The sequence below is a fragment of the Antechinus flavipes genome, chromosome 6 (genome assembly GCF_016432865.1).
Source record: "Antechinus flavipes isolate AdamAnt ecotype Samford, QLD, Australia chromosome 6, AdamAnt_v2, whole genome shotgun sequence".
NCBI classification, from domain to species: domain Eukaryota; kingdom Metazoa; phylum Chordata; class Mammalia; order Dasyuromorphia; family Dasyuridae; genus Antechinus; species Antechinus flavipes.
Genome location: NC_067403.1, coordinates 261,507,067 through 261,528,196, shown reverse-complemented (window position 1 = coordinate 261,528,196; position 21,130 = coordinate 261,507,067). Strand labels below are relative to the sequence as shown.

Sequence of the window (21,130 nt, the reverse complement as noted above, 5' to 3'; positions counted from 1 at the left end):
GGAAACAGCAGCCCAAAAAGCCTGAAGCTTGGGACAGTACTTCCCCGCCCCTAGGTAAGCAGGGCTTGGGGCAGTGTCTCCCCACCACCAGGTGAGCAAAGCCCAATTTTAACATAAAAGTCAGGAAACAGGCTGGAAAAATAAACAAACATCAAAAGAATTTGATGATAAAAAGAACCATTACCCAACTGATAAAAGGTCAAAAGATATAAACAGTTTTCAGAAGAGGAAATCTAAGATATCTATGACCCTATCAAAAATGCTTTAAATACTGCTTGCATTTTGGTTTTTCTTCCCGGGTTATTTCTACCTTCTGAATCCAATTCTCCCTGTGCAACAAGAGAACTGTTCGGTTCTGCACACATAGATTGTATCCAGGATATACTGTAACCCATTTAACATGTAAAGGACTGCTTGTCATCTGGGGGAGGGGGTGGAGGGAAGGAGGGGAAAAAAAACACAATAAGTTAAGGAAATGAATAAGATTTTAGAAAAGTTAGGTATGATAGACTTGTGGAGAAAACTGAATGGAAATAAAAAGGAATATGCCTTTTCCTCTGCAGTTTATGACATTTATACAAAAACTGACCATAACTTTATAGGTTTCACCAGACTTTCAAAAGGGAATGACACATAAAAAAGGTGAAGAACCTTGCCTATGTTGAATATCTTCTAAAATGTCCTAGCAACAATATAGAAGTATCTTTGGCATGATTTCACATCTGCAATGAATATTATATTACTTGTCTTCTCAATGGGTGAAGTGTTTGTTAGAGGAAGAATTTGGAACTCAAAATGAATGTTAAAAATAAAAAAATAAAATGTTCTGTCAAGTTAAAAGCAAAAAGTGACTATATATTAGAACATAAAAACCCCACAACCAAATGCAAAAAAATTAAATGCACCCTTTTCAGATCATAATGCAACAAAATTATATTCACGGTAATTGATTACGATGAATTAGAAACGAAATAATGCTAAAGAACGAGCGGGTCAAAGAACAAATTATAGCAACAATAAATTTCATTAAAGAGAATAACAATGAGATCATATACCAAGATTTATGGGATGGAGCCAAAACAGTACTTAGAGGAAAATGTATATCTTTGAGGCAGCTAGATGGCATAGTAGATAAAGTACCAGCCCTCGAGTCAGGAGGACCTCAGACCGGCCTCCCTGGAAGAGTCACTTCAGTCTGTTTGCCTCAGTTCTTTTATCTGTAAATGAGTTGGGAAAGAAAATGACCAAACCTTCCAGTAACTTTGTCAAATGGGATCACAAAGAGTCAGACACGACTGAAAACACAAGGACAGAAGTGGATTAGAGTCAACATTCTTTTACCTACGACTTTACAATAATATCTCAAATCAAATCTTGGAGTTTCAACAAAAGATGGGGAATGGCCTTATCCTGGCAGCAGAAGTGTGTTCTGGCACGGCTGAAGCCTGTCTTGAGCTTACAGACTGGTGGCAAAAGCAGCTCAGGGAGGGCATGTGACAAGAGATCAGGAAGAGATTGCTAGCACTGGGTGCAGCTGGCACTGACTGGTAACCGTATTACCTACATGCCGTGCCAGGACACAAGGCAGCAGGGCCCTATCTGCAGTACCAAGCACTTGTGGCTGCAGAGGAACCCTTCCCAGATAAAGACCAGAGTGCAGACTAGGAGAGCAGTGGCTATATCTCACCCAGGATCACCCCTTGGAAGCGCTGAAATAGTACAGACCCCAGAATTGACTCTGGAAACAGCAGCCCAAAAAGCCTGAAGCTTGGGACAGTACTTCCCCGCCCCTAGGTAAGCAGGGCTTGGGGCAGTGTCTCCCCACCACCAGGTGAGCAAAGCCCAATTTTAACATAAAAGTCAGGAAACAGGCTGGAAAAATAAACAAACATCAAAAGAATTTGATGATAAAAAGAACCATTACCCAACTGATAAAAGGTCAAAAGATATAAACAGTTTTCAGAAGAGGAAATCTAAGATATCTATGACCCTATCAAAAATGCTTTAAATACTGCTTGCATTTTGGTTTTTCTTCCTGGGTTATTTCTACCTTCTGAATCCAATTCTCCCTGTGCAACAAGAGAACTGTTCGGTTCTGCACACATAGATTGTATCCAGGATATACTGTAACCCATTTAACATGTAAAGGACTGCTTGTCATCTGGGGGAGGGGGTGGAGGGAAGGAGGGGAAAAATCGGAACAGAAGTGAGTGCAAGGGATAATGCTGTAAAAAATTACCCTGGCCTGGGTTCTGTCAATAAAAACTTATTAAAAAAAAAAAAGAAAAAGAAAAAAATGCTTTAAATCAGTATCGATTAGACAAAGGCAAATTAAAAGCTCTTGGAGGTACTGCCTCACACCTATCAGAAATGACATGCTGGAGGGGATGAGAGAAAAGTAGATACACTAATGCATTGGTGATGGAGTAGTGAACTGGTTCAATCCTTCTGGACAACAATTTGGAACTATGCTCAAAGGACTACAAAACTAGGTAAGCTTTTTTTTTATTATACCTTTTTATATGCAAAACATATGCATGACATATTTAACATATATAGGACTGCTTGCCATCTTGGGGGGGGGGTGGAGGGAGGGAGGAGAAAAAACGAAACATAAGCGAGTGCAAGGGATAATGTTGTAAAAAATTACCCTGGCATGGATTCTGTCAATACAAAGTTATTATTAAATAAAATAAAATAAAAAAAAAAAACATATGCATGGGTAATTTTTTCAGTATTGACCCTTGCAAAAACTTCTGTTTCAACTTTTCCCCTCCTTTCCTCCATTCCCCTAGATGGCAGGTATTCCCATTATGTAAACCTTTTGCTCCAGTGATACCACTGCTAGAACTGTACCTCCACGGAAACAAAAAAAGAAAAAATTGCACAAAATTTGTACAAAAATATTGATCCTAGCTCTTTTTGAAGTGTCAAAGAATTGGAAATCAAGGGGATCCCCATTCATGGAGTAACTGACCAGGTTGTGGTATATGAATGTGAGGGAGCACTATTAGGCTAGAAGGACTTATGGGAGGATGGTTTCAGAAAAATCTCAGACTTCTATGAGTTGATGCAAAGTGAAGTGAACAGAACCAGGAGAACACTGTACACAGTAACAAGCAACACCGTGTGATGATCAGCGGTAAATGTCTTTGCTATTCTCAGCAGCGCAGTGACTCAAGACAATCTCACAGAACTCGGCCTGAAAAATGCTCTCCACCTCCAGAGAAAAACCTGGTGGAAGCTTGTGTTGTCCTTGTGTGTGCAGGAGGAGGTCTCTGTTTTCTTGCACAACATGACTAATATGGAACTAAGTTTTACAGGACTGCACACGTAGACTTTGCATCAAATGGCTTGTCTTCTTGGTGAGGGGGAGGAAAGGAAAAAAAAGAAAAATTTGGAACTCAACATTTTAAAAGAAAGTGGAACTGAAATGTTTACATGTCATTGGAAAAAATAGATTATTACAAAATTTAAAAGTAATGTTATTTACATTTTACTGCATTTATTTGTTTTTGTTAAGTACTTTGCAATTGCCGGTGAATCTGGACCAGCCCATGGGGGACACCCTAGCTCTGGGTCCTTCCCGGCTCAGACCTTTTTTGGGGGAGGGTGTGCTCTGGGCGTTGCTGGGCCTGATCTCCTGGAGCTTCACTAGCCCAAGGGAGGGGAAGGGGGCGTCCAGCAGGGTGGCACCGTGGGCAGGAAGGCCTGTGGGCCGGTGTGCCCTCCCCGTGCCAGCCAGAACAGGCCCGGCCTCTCTGGCCATCAGCTTCTTCCTCTGCTCAGAGGGCTGGGCTGGCCCGTCCCTTGAGGAGCTGTCTATGATCTCACCACCCTCCCTGCCTGGGCCCAGGGACACAACTGTCCTCCTTCCCCTCCCCTCCATCAACAAGGAAATAATGAACTCCTCAAGCTAAGGTAGCAGAGCACAAGGGCAGGGAGCAGCCAGCAGAGCTTGTCTGGGGCTTCAGGAACACCTGGCGGGAAACAAAGACTCTTCTGTTCTCCAAATGCCTCCCAGTTGGAGAGCGCTCTCCCCAGCCTTCCTCTGTAGTCTTCCTCCTCAGCCTCCCTCCACTATCCTCCCTGTCAGCCCCAGACCCGATGTAGGTGACAATTTTCCAGCGGGCTGTCCTGGGGGCATCCTTGGCTCAAGTGCTGAGACGAGGCTCGGGGGCACACCCGTGTCTACCCCCAGAGAAACAGAGATGGGAGAGAAGGGAGAGCGCAGCCCCGTGCCCAGTCACACAGGAGTGAGCGGCACAGGGCCCCGCCCCCTGCATCTGCCCAGCTTCTGCCTGCCCCTGACTCAGCCCGAGGCTCCTGCTGGCGCTGGGGCCTGGGCCGGACCCCTGGGCCTTGGGCCTGAGGATCGGGAGGGGCCACGTTCTGCTCCGGAGGCCACGTGGGCGGCTGAGCTGGGCCAGGCTGAGGATGGGGCCCAAGTCCCGTGAGGGGAGGTATCTGACAGAAGCCCACCCACTGTGTGCCCAGGGAGGATTCCGGGGGAGGGAGGGGACCACCCAGGGGTGAGGCCAGTCCAGTAGGGACCAGAAGTTGATTACGGGGGAGAAGTCTGAGTCAGAGGTTTCTCACTGCCCGGACCCACTGGACCCACTGTGAAACAGAGAGGAGGCTCCTTCTGCTCTGCAGGCTCCAGAGCAGCCCCCGAGGCCCCTTCGCTATCATTCTCTAACGGGCCTTGTTCGGTCCCAGCAGCTCGGGGATGGCGGGGTTTGGACCCTCCTGCGCTCCTCTCAGGAGCCCGAGGCCATCGGCACCCGCGGGTGCCCCGAGTTTGAGCCCTGTGGGGGCTGAGAGGGGGCACGACCTGAGAGACCATGATGTGCCAGTCTCTCTTACAGAGGAAGTCGGGTTTCAACTGCCCCCCCCGATACTGCTTCATTTATTACTTCATAATTACTGGGAGCCCCCTCATGTCCAAGCTGCCTGTGTCCCCCGACCTGCCCGGCTGTCCCAGAAAGGAGACCCCTTCACTGTATCACGGCTCTGGGGGCAGCATCGGGCTCCAGGACGAGCAAGCTGAGGCGGCGGAACTTTCAATGTGGAGGAGGGAACGGCCGCTCTGCAGATACTCCAGCAGCCGAATAAATGTCAAGTCTTCCATGGGTTTAAGAAATCAATCGCGAGGTGGGAGGTGCGGTAGCGCTCTCTGGGGGGGCTCGATAGGAGTCAGTGGCCGAGGGGCGGGCCAAGGAAGGGCGTGGGGACCCCGGGCAGTGTCTGGCAGCCACCAGCTCTCAGAGGCAGGAGTGCGAGTGTTGCACTTCAGAAAGGACTTGGCTTTGAGATCCTTCAGAGGAGCCGAGACTGGGTGGAGTCTGACCCCCAAGAACTAGCCCCTCCCCTCCCGGGGGCACAACTGGTAATGATGGGGAAAAATTCAGAGAGACCCGAGCTTCCCGGAGGGGAAAGTCCTTTCTCCTGAAAGCTGCAGGTGAGCGGAGGAGGCGGCCGGGGCAGCGGCACCTCTGGCCCTTCTCGTGCTGCTCCTTGGGACACGTCCTCCTTTTCCTTTAATTATGACTTTCCTAAATCTCCACAAACAAACGGCGAAGAAGAAAGAAGCCGTCCAGGAAACCGGAGCGATCCCGGCCAAAACTCGCTCTTAGGAAACGCCGCAAAGCCTGGTGAGGAGCCTGTCTGCTCTTTATCGAGGAGATTCTTCTCCAGCCCGAACAGGACCAGAATCCTCCAGGAGCTTCCAACCCCGAGGACTCGAAGCTCTCTCACGATCTCCCCGTGGGGAGCCCAGCCCATCCTGGCGGGAACCAGGAGCCCGGCACCCGCTCCTCCTCCTTCTCACCTTCCAGCTCCCACCGGCGCCTCTGACCTTTCTCCTCCCTAGAGAAACTTTCCCCCGGCCCTGGAATAGTTTAAGACCCAGACAGGAGCAGCCAGGAATCAAGTGGGGAGGGGAGGGATCCCGTCTGTAAAGCACTTAACAGGGGCCTGGCGCACAGTAGGTGCTTCGTGAATGCTGGCTCCATTCCCCCCTCCCCCGTGGGCATTGCTGCGGCCACGCTAAGGTGGGGAAGCCCAGTGGTTTCAGCAGGCGATGGGCAGTACCCCTGAAAGGGGGGAGGGAGAAGAGTCTGGATTTCCTGTCTTAAAAGTACAGCCAGATAGCCGGGAGTCGGTGGGTGAGGGTTAGAGCCGGGAGGCGGGAGGTGCATTTAGGGTTTGGGTTCCGGTTAGCCCTTTACGGTGACCCAGAAACCCCAGAGGCTCGGGTACCGCTCAGGGCCTTCCTCACTGGCGCTCGCCCCTCCCACGTCACAGTGAGCCGCCCTGATCTCTCCATCAGGTGCTCCCCACATCTCGGTTTGGACCAAAGCTTGCCTTCCAGGGGCCCCCTCCAGCTGCCTCTGCGCCTCGGAAAGGGCTCCCCCTGGCCAGGAGGCCCTTCATCGATCTGAGCCTCAGTTTCCTGCTCTGTAAATTGGGGTGTTGCTGCTAAACTGGAGGCCCCAGGCTCTCCTGGGGCCCCTGCCGGAGCCAGCCTGGCAATGGCAACGAGCCAGAGAGTGGGGGGGGGGGGAGAAGACCAGAATGCTTCAGTGCTGGGGAAACCCCAAGCCGCTCCTCCGGGCTGAGCCCAGCACAGCGGGGGGGGGGGGAGCACCGAGAAGCAGGGGGACCGAGCGCCCCTTCTCACGCCCCGCTCGGCCAGCTCTCCTGCCCCCATGAGCCGCCTCGTCAGGGACTGCCGGCTCGGGGGCATCTCCCTGGCTTTTGGGCCAGCCGAGAGACATCAGGGGGGTTTCCCTGGGTGAGCGGTCCCAGGAGTGAGCCCCGCGGCCCTTCACCCTTCCTCCCTTTCCCCTGCCTAGAGCCCAGAGTCCCCGGCCTCTCTCACAGAGAGGAGGAGAATTCCCTCCTCCGGAGGTCTGGAGCCCACAGGCTCTCGCTGCCAAAACCCAAGTGGGGAAATTCCTCCTTCAAGTGAAAAGGAAAAGGAAAAACCTTCAGTGAAGGAGGCAGAGACCGTGTCCAGAGTGGACCCAGCGCCCACAGAGCGCTCGCAGAGGGGCTGCCCGGGGCCGGGGCCGGGTCTCTCCTTCCACCCGCCCCAGGGTGTCCCCGGTGGGCATCCAGCTGAAAGGCGCCTTGGGGCCGGACATTGCCTGTGGAGGCCCGATGTCACCCTGGGGAGGCCGGACATTGCCTGGGGAGGCCAGGATGGGCCTCGCCTCCCTAAGCTCACCCATGAGCAGCCACAGTGCCCAGAGGAGCCGACTCTCCCTCCTTCTCCAAGGTTTCCCTTGTAGGATTTTAATCATTTGATCCTTGGGTCACAGAGGAGGAAACTGAGGCAAACAGGAAGAAGTGACTGGCCCAGGATCACACAACTAGTGACTGGACTCGAACTCGGGTCAGGGTGTTCCCCCAAGGCCACGCTGAGAGCTCCTCCCGCTCCCCGGCACCCGCGTCCTTCCACATATCGGCCCTCGGGGCCCCGAGGGGTGGGGGCCGGGCCCCAGAACGCAGTCCTCCCAGCCCGGGCCCAGCCCCCTCTCCGTGAGAGTCTGGGCCGTTTCTGGTCCCGGCCCGGGGGCGATTTCCTGCCCCTCGCGACAGACAAGGGGCGGTTGGCGGCCACGGTGGCCGCCCGCTTGACCACACGGCCGGCCCCATCCTGTTCCCTCCCCCGCCCGGGACACAGACAGGGCCGAGCAAGAGGCGGCCAGGAGGCGCCGGGTCTGGGCTCATTAGTACCGAGAACACGGTACAACAGCCGTACAATGGAACAGTATCGTACAACAGGACAGTGCAGAGGGCCGGGCTCTTAGAAAGGGCTGCGAGGGCCGGGTCTGCCGGGGGCTATGTCCGCCGGGGGCCGCCTCGGGGAGCCGCCAACCTCCCGGCCCCAAACCCCACCTTTGACGGCTCCAGCTCAGTCACCCGGAGGGCGATCTGTCTCTCCTTCAGGGAGGGGGGTGAGCGGCCGGCCCCGTCTCACACCCGAGGGAGCGGGGCTGGGGCTGCCTCCCATTCACCCAACCCGGGATTTTTAAACCCAGGTGAATTAGGCCAGGTCCGGCACCCTTCGGGGGAAGCTACGGCCCATTTTACAGGTGGGGAAACAGGGGCAGTGTTGTCCGGGACCGTCAGTGAGTTAGGGCAGGGCTGGGGCTGGAGCTCGGGACTCCGGCCTCCCAGGGGAGCGACCTTTCTGCCGGGCCAGGCCGAGTGGGCGGCCTTCCGAGAGCCTCGATGCCGGCCACGGTTCCAATCCGGGACCACTCTGGGTCGGGGGGTGCGGCCACGTCCTTCATCGTCGGGAGGGGACACGTTTGGCCCAGGAGAGACGCTCACTGTGTCCAAGCGCGGGAGGGGCTGGTGGGGCAGGCGGAGGAGCCTTGCTGGGCCTGGTCCCAGAGCGGGACCAGGGGAGGGGGCCACAGAGGCTGATGTGAGCTTCCTGCTGCCCAGACTCATGCCCAGGAGGGCCGGCTGCCCCGGCGGAGGCCGGTGTCCCGGCAGAGGAGGCCGGTGTCCCGGCAGAGGCTGGCTGCCCACTTATCACCACCGGGGACTTCCAACGCTTCTGTAAATGAAGCGCTCTCTGGCACACACTGTCTCTGGGCCGGCCTCGCTTTCTAGGTGGGGAAAGCGAGGCTTTCGGAAGGCCCGGGACTTGATCCCGGCGGGTGGCGGCCTCTGGTCCTCGAGTTCTGATTCTAAATCGAGCGTTTCCCTCCTTCGGGACCGGCTGCCTGACCCAGAGGCCGACAATGACAGTCCCTGACATCAGGGGGGGGGGGGGGGGGCCGGGAGCTAGTCGGGGGGAGGGGAAGGAAGGAGCACTTATTAAGCACTTCCTGCGTGCCGGCCCTGTGCAAGAGCATCGATTCTCACAAGCCTGGAAAGGAAGTACGCCCATTTTCCATTTTACAGATGTGGAAACTGAGGCTCAGACCCCGAACCGATTTGCCCAGTTAGGGCAGGTAGCTGGGCCTCTTATTTACTCAGAAGTAAGCGTTCATTAAGCACTTCCTGGAAAATGAGCCCCGGGCTAGTTATGGGGGAGCGACTGAGATCAAGCTGACATGGAACAGAAACCCAGTGGGGCAAGGACAGCCAGAAAGACCGCTGCTGGTGGGGTGCCGGGATCCGAGCTCCCTGGAGGACATGGAGCTGCCCCCTTGACCAGGGAGGGCAGGGCCCCTCAGCCTGGAGAAAGCAGGGCCTAGTGAGACAGGGAGAGAGCAGGGCCCCGCGGGACAGGGAGAGAGCAGGGCCCCGCGGGACAGGGAGAGAGCAGGGCCCCGCGGGACAGGGAGAGAGCAGGGCCCCGCGGGACAGGGAGAGAGCAGGGCCCCGCGGGACAGGGCCCCTCGGCCCGGGGGAGGGCAGGGCCCTGGGCTGGCTTCAGCCGCTGAGGGTCCATCCCGGCCTTTTCACTGACTACCACACGACGTCACTTTGGTCCTCTCGGAGGATTAAGGACGCTAGAGCACAGCATCACGGGATGAGGGACGGCGCTGAACAGACCCACGTTTATGGAGGCAGCAGAAAGGGGAGGGGAACGCCTGAGACTGCGAGCTACTTGGCTGGCACAACAGGCCCGCATTGACTCTGGGGAGCGTGTGACCTCCCCGGCATGTGGCCCTTCTCCCCAGAGGCTGAGGAAAAGGTCCCGGGGAGGAGCCTGGCACCTCTTCTTCCCATGAGCCTCACAAGCACTTGGGGGAGGGGCCACTGCTGCACCGTCCCCCATGGTTCTGGCATCCCAGCCCCGCCCCTTCCCCGGGTCCCTCGGCACCCTCGGCACCCCCGGCGAGAGGGGACTCGGGCCCACAGACCTTACTGCCCCAAACCAGCAGACTGTGCTCCGGGAGGCTGGCGGAGGAAGCGTCTGGGGAGACTGTGGGGAGGAGGGATGGCTGTGGGGAGGAGGGATGGCTGCGAGGAGGGGCTGGCTCCTCCCTGAGACGGCGGTCAAGCTGTGGACTCCTCAATGCGCCTCCGCACCAGGGTCCAGTCAGGTCCCACCCCCGGCACTTGTTTCTCAGGGAAAAGCCAAAGCCTGGGGCTCCGGCCCCTCTGCCTCTGGTCACTTGTGTGCCCTCAGCTGCTCCCACACCCGCCTCGGGACCCCCGATTTGCTCATCTGTAAAACAGGGATAAACTGCTCGAGTTGAAGTGTGGCCAGGTCTCGTGAGGATAGCCTTGGCGATGGCTCGGGGGAGGGGATAGCCTACCACAGCACCTTGTATACAGCAGGCGCTTCCTAAATGCTTATGGGTTGAATAACTTCTAGCGACCTAGACACCCCCCCGGGAGACGGGCACCGAGTTGTTAATGACTCCCAGTGGGGCTAGGCGGGTGCCCATTCACCCAACATGAACGGCAGAGCCGGGATGTCATGGGGTGGGGGGCGCAGGACCACTGGCTGTCCCCCATGGAGCATGTCCGGTGACCCCCAATAGAAACTGAGCTCGAGCCACCCCCCGAGCGCAGCCCCTGCCCACCGTGCCAGCCATGCCAGGGCCAAGGGCGGGGGGTCTCGTGGGGCTCCCGGATGGGGGCAGCCGTTGCCCCCCAGCCACCTGGAGAAGGCCACCCGCCGGAGCCGAGCGGTCCCTCCTGCGTCCCCGGGCCCCGGCTCTCCTTCCCGGGCGCCCTCCCCCGCCCCCCGGTAAAGCCATCGTGGGGCCGGCCGGGCCCAGGCCGGGGTGGGAGGTGACGGGTCGGCGGCGGATTTTAAATCAGCAGCAGAACAAACAGGCGGGAATCGGGCCGCTCTCCTCCGGAGGCCCAGCCGGAGGCCAGAGGCCAGACTTTACCAGACCAACCAACTGCGGGCCGGGGGAGGGGTGGGGGGGGTGCATGCCAAGGGCCTCCAGCCTCCTCTGTCCCCTCCCGCTCACCAATCCTCGCCTGCGACCAGAGGGGAAGCCCGTGAGCCGCCCTCGAGGGGCAGCGGGCACATCCGTGCCCACGCCAGCCCTGCCAGCGGCCCTCATCGCCAGGGAGGACTCTGCCAGCGCTGCTCCCATTCTCTCCTCCACGCTGCAGCCCAAGTCACTCCTCCCTCTCTCTACAAACTCCTGCGGCTCCCCATTACCCCCGGGGAGCAAACCCAGGATCCTTGGTCCACTTCCCGAGCCCTTTATTACCTGCCCCTCCACTTCCTCCACTTTTCTCCCCTCCCTGTATTCTACGGCTCAGACTTCTCAGCGACTCCCTCCTGCCGCCATACCTTTGTGCGGGCTGTGCCCCCTGCCAGGAACGCCCTCCCTCCTGCGCTCTCCCCCGGGTTTCCTCTGAGTCTCAGAACCCCACCCTCTGCAGGGAGCCCTTCCGGCCCCCAAGCGGTTCTCTCCCATCGACCCGTTTCCTCCGCACGGATCGTGTCGGTAGCCGGCGGCTGGCACCGGGCTCCACCGTTAGCTGCTCTGCCCACGGGCAGCTTCTTGCTCCTCCAGGCGGGCCGTGGGCACAAGAAGCAGAAGCTTGAGGTCCCGGTTTGCTGAGATCTGAGGCCCCGGGGGCCCCCATCCAGAGCCCCGAGCCCCCTCAGGACGTGGCCCTCACAGAGGGGGGCCGCTCCCAGCGATGTCGGGGACCCTCGGGCGTGAGCAAGCTCCGGAGCGCCCGGTCTCTCCCAGACAAACAAGTCCAGCCAGTCTCAGCACCGTGAGCCACCCCCCGCCCCGTGCCCTTTTCCCTGCTTGGAGGCCCGGCTCCGGGCTCTGCAAACTCTCCCAGGAGGGAGCTGGCAGGAGCGGGGGCGGGGAGAACCCCGTCCCTCGCTTGGGACGCCCTCTGTGAGCCCGGCGAGCCCGGAGCCCGCCAGCCTCGGACCTGCCACTGCCGCCTTCCCCAGCTCATGCCGGTGAGGTGCCCGGCCCCGGAGAAGTCACACGGCCAAAGCCGGACCGACGCCCGCCCACCCACGACGGCGGCTTGACCTCTGGCTGCCTCCCGGCCTCCTCCCTCACCCACGGGACCCTCGCCCCGACACGTAACTGCTGGCCGCCGCGGGGCAGCCCGAGGAAGGCGCAGGGAGTCCGGGCGCGGAGCCGTCCCCGTGACCGCCGATCTGCACGGTCCCTGCCCAGCCCTGCCCGTTCTGGCTCCCGGCAGCGGCGACCCAGCAGTCTCCCCGAGGAGCTGCCAGCCCCCCCTCCCTCTGCAGGAGGTCCCAGCTCCGCCCCGGCCCAGCCCTCCCGACTCCCCCCCGCTCCGGGCCCCCCCCTCGGACTGCAGGGGCCTTGTGCCATCGACGAGGGTCCCGGTGACCCAGGACGCACCGGGCCGGAAGTCAGGGGTCCCACCGCGGCTGCCGTCTGACTGTGTGCTCGGGGTCCGAGGAGCCTTTGGCCCGTCCCGGGGCACTCGGATTCGAGTCCTCCCACAGACCTGCGAGGGAGGGACGGGTGCTCCCGTGGGTGGCCGGGAGGCTGGCAGCCGGGCGAGGATGCCACAGGGCACCTTTGTGCCCGCTCCCCAGGCGACCGAGATACGTCGGTCAGGGCACCGAGGAGGGCGAGCCCAGAGGTGGGAGAGGAAAGGGGGACGTCGAAGGCCGCCATGAAACATTCAGAGAACCGAGAAGGAGCCCCAAGAATGGGCCGCTGGGGGAACTTCCCAAAGGCAGGAAAAAGAAGCTGCGCCCATGCCCGCGCCCGTGCCCACCCACAGAAGTCCGTGCCCACCTGCAGAGGCCCGCGCCCGCCTCCAGGCTTTTATCTTGTGGGTCACATGATTGCCGGGTCATCAATTGCTAATAACTGGCCAGCACAGGTGCCCGCTGGGCACCTCCCGTACCCCTCCCCAGGGCTGGACACGAGCACGCCCTGGTTTCCTTCTTCCTCCACTTTCCTTTCTCTTAACATGGACAGGGGGGGTGGAGGAGAAGAAAAGGAGAAGGAGGAGGAGGGGGAGCAAGAGGAGGAAGAGGGGAGGGGGGGAGGAGGAGAAGAAAAGGAGGAGGAGGAGGAGGAGGAGGAGGAGGAGGGGAGGCCTTGCAGAGGACTTTGGAAAGCAGCTGTTTTCCCTGCGAGCTGGCGGCCGCTCTCTCCTCTGCTGCCCTCCCTCCGCAGCCCGCGGGGTCACCTGCCCGGGACAGATGGCAGGACCTTCAGCTCTCCTCGAGGGGGGGACGGGGGAGGGGGAGCGCCCAGGCGGCCCATGTGTGACTCTTTCTCAAAAAGAAACATCTGTTCAATGAGCTCTTTGGGGAGGGGTTTGGGTTAAGTGACTTGCTGAGGGTCACGCAGCTACTAAGTGTTAAGCGTCTGCCTCCAGATTTGAACTCGGGGCCTCCCGACTCCAGAGCCACCTCGCTGCCCCACTATGAGCATCTTTTAAACACCTACTGTGAGCCAGTGAGACCCAAGGGCGCTGAGGGAGCTGCAGGAGGGCGCCCCGGCTGAGAGCTGGGTGGGGCCGCTCACTGACCCCCCCCTCCCCAAGCTGAGCCTTGGCTGGGGGCGGGCCCTTGGGGCTGCTGGGAGCAGGGGCTGCCCAATCAGAGGAGCTCTCTGCGCTCACCCTTGGGTTGTCTTTGGAAACAGAGCCAGGAGGGAGCAGAAGGGGGGGGGGGCAGGCCTGGGTGGGCGTCCCTGAGAGGGGCAGAGCCGCCGGGGGCTGTTTCTGTGAGACCGAGGCAGTCCCTGCTCCTCCGCCTACCCCCAGGCTCGGCTCACTCTCCCCTGTGCCTTTAAGGACACTCAGTAAGTCAATCAACACCAATTATGCACCTCCTGCATGCCAAACTATGAACCACCACTTACTGGGCTGAGCCTCATCTCTGACGGCGGGAAGGCCCTTCTCCCCTGGGCGGCCCGAGGCCTTCCCGTGGGCCTAAGCCTGCAGCCACTGGGGCAGAGTCTCCCTTAAGGAACCAGGACTGCTGCCCAGCTCCCACCCGCAGGAGGAGCCCCTTTTTCAGGCCGATTCCTCAGCAGCAGCCGGCCTCCGGCCCCCGCCATAATCTCAGCCGGCCGCCCCGGCTCCTCTGGGGGCACATGCTCCACCCTCCCCGGTCCCTCTGGGGCTCACGCTGTGCCCTCCCTGGCTCCTCTGGGGGCACACAACCCGGCCCCTCCCCGGCCCCTCTGGGGGCTCACGCTGCGCCCCTCCCGGTCCCTCTGGGGCACACACCCCGGCCCCTCCCTGGGAGTCAGGAGCTCTGGTTCCCACCAAGACGGCCTCCTGGGCCGCCTTCCCCTCCCCGAGGCCCGCCTCCCCCGGCCCGCCTGGAGGCCCCGGGAGCCCCCCCAGGCAGGGTGAGTCAGCCTCGGACCTCATGATGCACTCCAGAGCCAAAGCCAGGATTTAGCCAAGTGGGAGGGAGGGCGGCTTCCAGGGATCCAGCGAGGCCGGGCCCTCCCAAGGCCTCTGGGGATCCCGGCTAGATTTCTTTCTGAAGGATCAGCCTTAAAGCAAGCCCCGGGCTTCTCCTGGGTCCCCTACCCATAAGCCCCCGGGCTTCTCGTGGGCCCCCTACCCATAAGCCCCCGGGCTTCTCCCGGGCTTCCTACCCATAGGCCCCCGGGCTTCTCCCGGGCCTCCTACCCATAGGCCCCCGGGCTTCTCCCGGGCCTCCTACCCATAGGCCCCCGGGCTTCTCCCGGGCCTCCTACCCATAGGCCCCCGGGCTTCTCCCGGGCCTCCTACCCATAGGCCCCCGGGCTTCTCCTGGGTCCCCTACCCATAAGCCCCTGGGCTTCTCCTGGGTCCCCTACCCATAAGCCCCCGGGCTTCTCGTGGGTCCCCTACCCCTAAGCCCCCGGGCTTCTCCTGGGCCTCCTACCCATAGGCCCCTGGGCTTCTCCCGGGCCTCCTACCCATAGGCCCCTGGGCTTCTCCCGGGCCTCCTACCCATAGGCCCCTGGGCTTCTCCCGGGCCTCCTACCCATAGGCCCCTGGGCTTCTCCCGGGCCTCCTACCCATAGGCCCCCGGGCTTCTCCTGGGTTACCTGCCCATAAGTCCCAGGCCCAGCAGGAGTGGAGCCAGCGGCCCTTTCTCCCTGGGCCTTCCCCTCCCATTCACTTGTTCATCCTTTTTTAGGGAAGGAGGCGCTCCTTCGCCTCAGTTGCTACCTTGCCTTGGGTGCAGAATGGGCGCTGCCCCAGTAAAAGCCAGCAGTTAAGGAGTTTGGCTTCACACTCCAGGTCTCCTGCTGCGCCCTGCCCGCCGCCGGTCCCGAGGGCTCAGAGGGGAAAGCGAGGCCGGCCCGGCCTCCCTCCCTCCCTCAGTCCGATTCTCTCGGGCCTCCCTCCCTCCCTCCCTCAGTCCGACTCTCTCCGGCCTCCCTCCCTCCCTCCCTCCCTCAGTCCGACTCTCTCGGGCCTCCCTGATATTACGGCCCTCTTCCGGAAGGACGGACACCCAGCCCTCAGCGCAGCCGCCTGGAAGCTTGGGCCTCGCATCGATGGCTGTGGGGGCTTTGAATCCAACTGGGGAAAGAAAGGAATGAGCGTACTGAGGGCCTACTATGCGCCAAATACCATCCCACTGATTCTCACAACTCTGGGAGGGAGGGGTGGTTACAGCCCCATTTTACAATTGAGGAAACTGAGGCAGCAGCAGTAAAATGACTTGCTTAAGTGCCTGAGACCAGGCAGAGCCTGTCTGCCTCCTGGCTGCTTAGCATCTGATACGCAGCACGGCTGGAGCTTTGCCGTAACCGGGAGCATCTGACCTTGAAGCTTGGGGGGAGGGAGGGGTCAGGGCCTTGACCCCAAAGATGTGGAGCTTCGGGGGTCACTGCACAGCTGCTGTGGCCTGTGGCCCCGAAGGCCTCCATCCAGAGTCGTGAAGGCCCTGGGCGTCCCCGCACCTGGCGGCTGACCCGGTCATACGCACACATAGCCCTCCGGCACCGTGTTCTGTTCTGTTCTCCCAAGGGTGAGCTGGAGCCTCCAGAGCGCGTCGGGATCCCCTGGGGGGGAGGGGGTTCAGGGGCTGGTGGGGGCCAAGGTCGCAAGGAGTGACCCCGATTGGATGAGGCTCCTTCCAGCTCAGCCAGGCTGTGACATGACTTTCCCTCCCCATGCAGGAAACTGGGGGGGGGGGGCTGGAGGCTCCTGCCCCCCATCTCTCAGGCCATTCTGCACCTGCCTGACTTTGCCGAGATGCCCCGGCCCGGCCGAAGGAGCCGTGAGGGCCGCTGGGCATCTGGGGCCGCGGGTGCGACCGGAACTTAAAAATATCTGCAGCCGTTTAAAGTGCGGGAGCTATTTTTGCAGGCTGTGCCGGCGCCTCCCACTCGGCCGTGTGTGCCCGGCCGATCCCGTGGGCGCCTCTTCCGGCCATGGGAGCCGCTGTGGGAACCGGGCGACTCGAGCGGGCCGGCCGCTGGCCGCACGTCGTCCGTGTGAAGGGGGATGGCGGGGAGAAGCGGAACCGCCTCCTCTCGGCCTCAGAGGAGCCGGGCAGCACAAGGGCCCGGCCCTGGTCACGCGCTCCTGCTCTCGCCCTCCTCCCCAGCCCTGCCGCTCCGAGGGGCTGGTGCCCGCCACCCAGAAACCCAGAACCGGCAGCCGCGGTCACCATTAGTCACACCAGCTGGGTGACTCTGGCAAGGCCCTTCCCCGTGTGCCTCAGTTTCCTCATCTGTAAGATGAGCTGGAGAAGGGAAAGATAAGCTCTTTCAGAATCCCTGCCAAGTGGGGTCCGGGAGAGTCAGGACACAGACTGGGAAAGACTGAGCAACGGCCACAGCGGCTCGTATACAGTGAGCGCTTAATAAGTGCGACAAGCCCTTGTTACCGCGGTGGAGGCAAAGGCAGAAAGAAGCTGAAGTTCTGGGGCACCGCACTGAGCAGTCCCAGGGCCTGGGGGCCTCGTGGGGGCCACGGCTTCCACCCGGAGATACCCCCGGGGGCGCAGGGCGGAGGCTGCGGGGAGGGGGCTGGGGGGGGGGGATTCTGGGAGGAGGGAGCCTGCAGGGGCGGGGCCAGGGGCTCAGAGGCTCCCACCCAGCCCCCACCCCTTTCCTTTTTTGACCCCCCGATGGGCGGGGCAGGTGGAGATTCCCTCCCCCAGGGGCTGCCCTTTCTCCAGCAGACTGAGGAGGCCCTGGGAGTGTCTATTATCCCCGGGAGACACCCGCGTCTCTTGTCCCACCGGCTCCTTAGTCCAGGCCCAGCGCTGCCCAGTGGGGAGCCCTGCCCGCTTAGCCTCTTCTCCCCCCGCCCCCCCATGGGGGGGTGGCTGCAGGGCGCGAGCTCTCCGGCCAGGCTCAGGTCTGCGCCCCAGGCGGCCCCGGGAGGACCAGGGCAGGGGCTGCAGCTCTGCGCTTCTCAAAAACAAACAAAAAGAGGCCACTAGGGGGCGCAGAGGAGAGAGGACCCGAGTTCAAATTCAACCTAAGTCCTGTTGCGGCCCAAAAAAGACCAGAGCGCTGTGCCCGGCCTGGGCCTCGTGGGGCCGCGGCCTGCGGGAGCCCGGCGGGAAGCTTTCCTCCCAAGTCATAAATCCTTCAGCACAGGCTCGGGTCAAGGTCACGGCCCAGCGGGCAGCAGCCCTCCGGGGAGGGGGAGGGGCCGGCTTGGCAAGTCATGTGCGACGATGGGGAGGAAAGTCCGCGGCTTGTCCCAAGGCTCAAGGGTCTTCCCCTAAAAGCACCTTGTTCCCTGTTGGGGAGCCAGCCCCCACCCCCACCCCGGGGGAACCGGCCCACTGAATCTACTGGTGGAGGAGGAGGAAAGGCACTCCCACTCTCTGCCTCGGTTTCCCCCTCAGTAAAAGGGAAGGCTGGTCCCTCTGTTCCCAAGGCCCCCCCCCCCCCTCGGCTGACCGAGTCTTTGATCCTTCCTAGGCCAGATCATCCCCTACCTCCCCTCAGGGTGGCCACTGCTCCAGGGGGGGCCTTTCCAAATGTCCCCCCCAAGTCACTGGCCCCCGATTCTCCTTCTACATATTGTACAGAATTCTGCATCTCTGATTTCCCGGAAAACCCATCAACAGATCAGAAGCTCCCCGAGGAAAAGGACTCTTTCATTGCCCAGGGCCTAGCACAGAGTCTGGTATACAGCAGGCGCATAAAACAGCACTTGAATCCCTTCCCACCCAGGATGACCTCGATCCTCACCACGGCTCTGGGAGGCAGGTGCTACCGGCATTCCCATTTTACAGCCAAGAACATCGAGGCAGTCACACAGCTAGCAAGGTCTGGCCCCTCGAGTCCCACCTCTCCACCAAGCCTGCCCCTACAGCAGCCGGCCCAGCCCCCTCACTCCCCGGAGCAAAGCCCAGGCTGGTCTGGGAAGGAGAGGCCTCGGACCCCTGTCCGGCTCAGCCGCTATCAGCAGCTTAATAAGCACCTGGGCCCCCGCCTGGGGCAGGAAATCCTCCAGAAACCCGCGGCCCAACAGCGCCTCCCCAGGAGAGCCGGGCCCTGGGGGGGTCCCACCTCTGTGAGGGCCAAGGCCGGAGGCGAGGGGGCGGGATAGGGGCTGGCAGGGCCGGAGGGACCGGACCCTGCCCGTCTGACCAGGCCCTGCCCAGTCCCCTCATCTCATTCCGGGCCCGGGGAGCCAGAGGAGGCCACGGCCCCATCCCTGCCGGTCACCGCGGCACGGCAAGGCCAAAGGAAGCCCGACCCACACCCGGCCTGCCATTCCCTGGGCCAGGAGCACACACACTCACACACATACTTACACACTCACACACAATCACACTCACACATATACTTACACACACACAATCACACACACACATACACACAGTCGTACACACAAACTCTCACACATACACTCACACACATATTGACACATAGTCGTACACACGCTCTCACACACTCATACACAAACACACTCACACGTGCTGTGTGTCCCATGCAGTCCCATGCAGACAATGGGAGCCGTGGAGCCCCGGAGGGGGGGGGGGGCGGGGGAGGCCCCGAGGCGGCCCGAAGCCGGGCAGAGCCTCCCGCTGCTGCTCTGGTGAGATTCCTGTCAGATCCCGGAAAACACCCGAAAGTGCGGGAGCGGGTGCGAAGGCAACAGCGGCTGCTCCCCCCCCCCCCGCTCCCCTCCCCTCCCAGAACGTTTGTCCTGGGCCCAACAAAGGGGCTGGCGAGCCCGGCGGCGGCGCGGGGATGCCCCGGCCCCCGTTCTCCGCGCCCGCGGCCCACAGGCGGCCCGGACGCCGGCGCCCAGACACGGCGCTGGAAGCGGCCCGGGGGGCGCTAGGGCGGCTGGGCTCCGGCTCGGGGCAGCGCTGGCACGGGCTCTCCCGGCTCGGAGCCCCAGGCCAGGGGCGGCGGGCGGAGCCCGCTGGGTCACAGCGAGCAGGTGGGAGGGAGGGCACGGAGGGGAGAGCCCCCCCACCCCCGGCAAGGGGCCAGCCTGGGGCGTGCCAGCGCGGGCGGGAGACCTCTCTCAGGGCGCTGTGACTGGCCCCCGCCCTTCCTTCGCCGGGATCCCCCCACCCTTTCCCCAAGCAAGGTGGAGGTTCCAGGGCCCAGTCCCGCCCCCCCGGAGAACACACAACTTGGGGGGGGGGCTCCCGGATTCGGATTTTACAGGGAGGAAGAGCAGGGGCTGAGCTGCACAGATGCCAAAGACTCGGAGGCCAGCGTGCCAAGGCCAGACAGGCGCCCCCTCCCCCCCCACCCCGCGCCCTCCCCACGCGCCGCAAGAGCCGAGCGCAGACGGAGCCCCCAGTCCCGTGGGGCGTGGCGCCGCGGGGTTCCGACAGAGACCCGGCTCCCGATGGCGCGGGGACCCCCGGCCCGAGATCCGCCTTTTGCTTCTCGGACCCGGGCTCCGGGATGAGGCTGCCCCGCCCCACCTCCTCCCGCTCCGCGGGCTGGGGCGTGTGTAAGTAAGTATGTGTCGGGGGGAGGGGGGACCCCGAACCGTCCAAAGCCGACTCCCAGTCCCGGATGGGCGGCGGGGGGGGTGTCCCCGGACTCTCTCCTCTCCCACCCCCCGCCCTCAGCGGCGAAAGCCCCCGCCCCCCGCCCTTAGCCGCCGCAGCCGCCTTACCGCTGCAGCAGAGCCGGCCCGGGGTCCGGGATCCGCGGTCGGGACGATCGGGGGCCGTGCGGACGGGGGCCGGGGCTGGGAGCCGGGCTGGGGCTGGGGCCGGCCCCGACGCTGCCCAGCTGGCTCTCTGAGCGCGCCTGCTGCAGGAAATACCAGAGAGCTCGTCCAACCACGTTAGCGGGGAGGAGGAGGAGGGAGAGGAGGGGGAGGGCGAGAGGAGGGGGGAGCGGCGCGGCCAAAACCCGGCCCGGATCTGTCCCCGGCGCGGAGCGGCCTGCTCGGTGTGACCCAGATTCTAGTGCGAGAAGGCGGGGCCGAGGCGGGGCTGGCCCCGGGGTGGGGGCGGCCCAGAGTGACGCCACGGCGGGCTGGAGAGGCGGAGCGGAAGGAGGGTCCGTCCTGCTCTGCCCAGCCCCCTCCGCCCAGAAAGCCTGCCGGTTCCTTTCCCATCTCTGCGTGTCTCCGTCTCTGTCTCTGTCTGTCTCTTGCTCTTCAAGTTAGAACATTTGCGCGAACCCTTCACGTCCACAAGCACCAGCACCCGGAACTGAGCCCGCCAGCTTTTTAAACCTGTAGCTCCCCACGACCCGTGAGCTCTCAGGGCAGCCGGGCCACTCGTGGACAGCGCTCCCCGCGAGGACAGTCCGCCCCCTCCCGCCCCTCCCCCCCATCCAATGGCATCGCCCTAGACAGCAACTAGGACTGGTCCCGCCGCAGCTTCGTCGGAGCTCCAGCACCTAGAACAGCGCCCAACACACAGTGGGCGCTTCCCCGGTTCCGGGGGCTCGCAGTGCTCAGAGAGCTTGGCCCGAGTCCCGCCGGCCGCCTCCCTGTCATCCTGCAGCCCTCTCATCTCCTAGATCTCGCTCAGACGCTCGCCTGGACCTGTCTTTTCTCATCGCGGACTTTCCTTTTGCTTTTCTTTTTTTAACCGGAGCCGAAGCTTTTCTCTTTCTCCCTCCCCCATTTCATTTTCTCAGATGTGTCCCACATGTTGTGGCCGCCTCCGTCTCCCCCCACATCCGTGTGATGAGAAGGCCCCCGGCCTCAGTCCTTAGCGATGCAGTCAGGGGTCAGCCTGAGTCTTCTAGCTTCCGCTGCCCAGCTCGGCCCAGCTCAGGGGGAGCCTGGATTCTGCCCCTGGCCCGGC

At 61.5% G+C, this 21,130-nt stretch overlaps 1 protein-coding gene across 2 annotated transcripts in view; it reads right to left on the bottom strand.

Moving 5' to 3' along the window:
- OSBPL5 (oxysterol binding protein like 5) overlaps nt 1-20,126 on the bottom strand; it is a 73,899-nt gene extending 53,773 nt beyond the window's left edge. The window contains exon 1 of one of the 2 annotated variants that reach the window (XM_051964834.1): nt 19,981-20,126. The gene's annotated coding sequence lies outside the window, so the exon portion shown is untranslated. Of the gene's footprint in view, nt 1-12,692; nt 12,785-19,980 lie in introns of those variants that run through there. The other variant, XM_051964832.1, reaches the window with a different exon arrangement.
- Nucleotides 20,127-21,130: the final 1,004 nt, after the last annotated feature.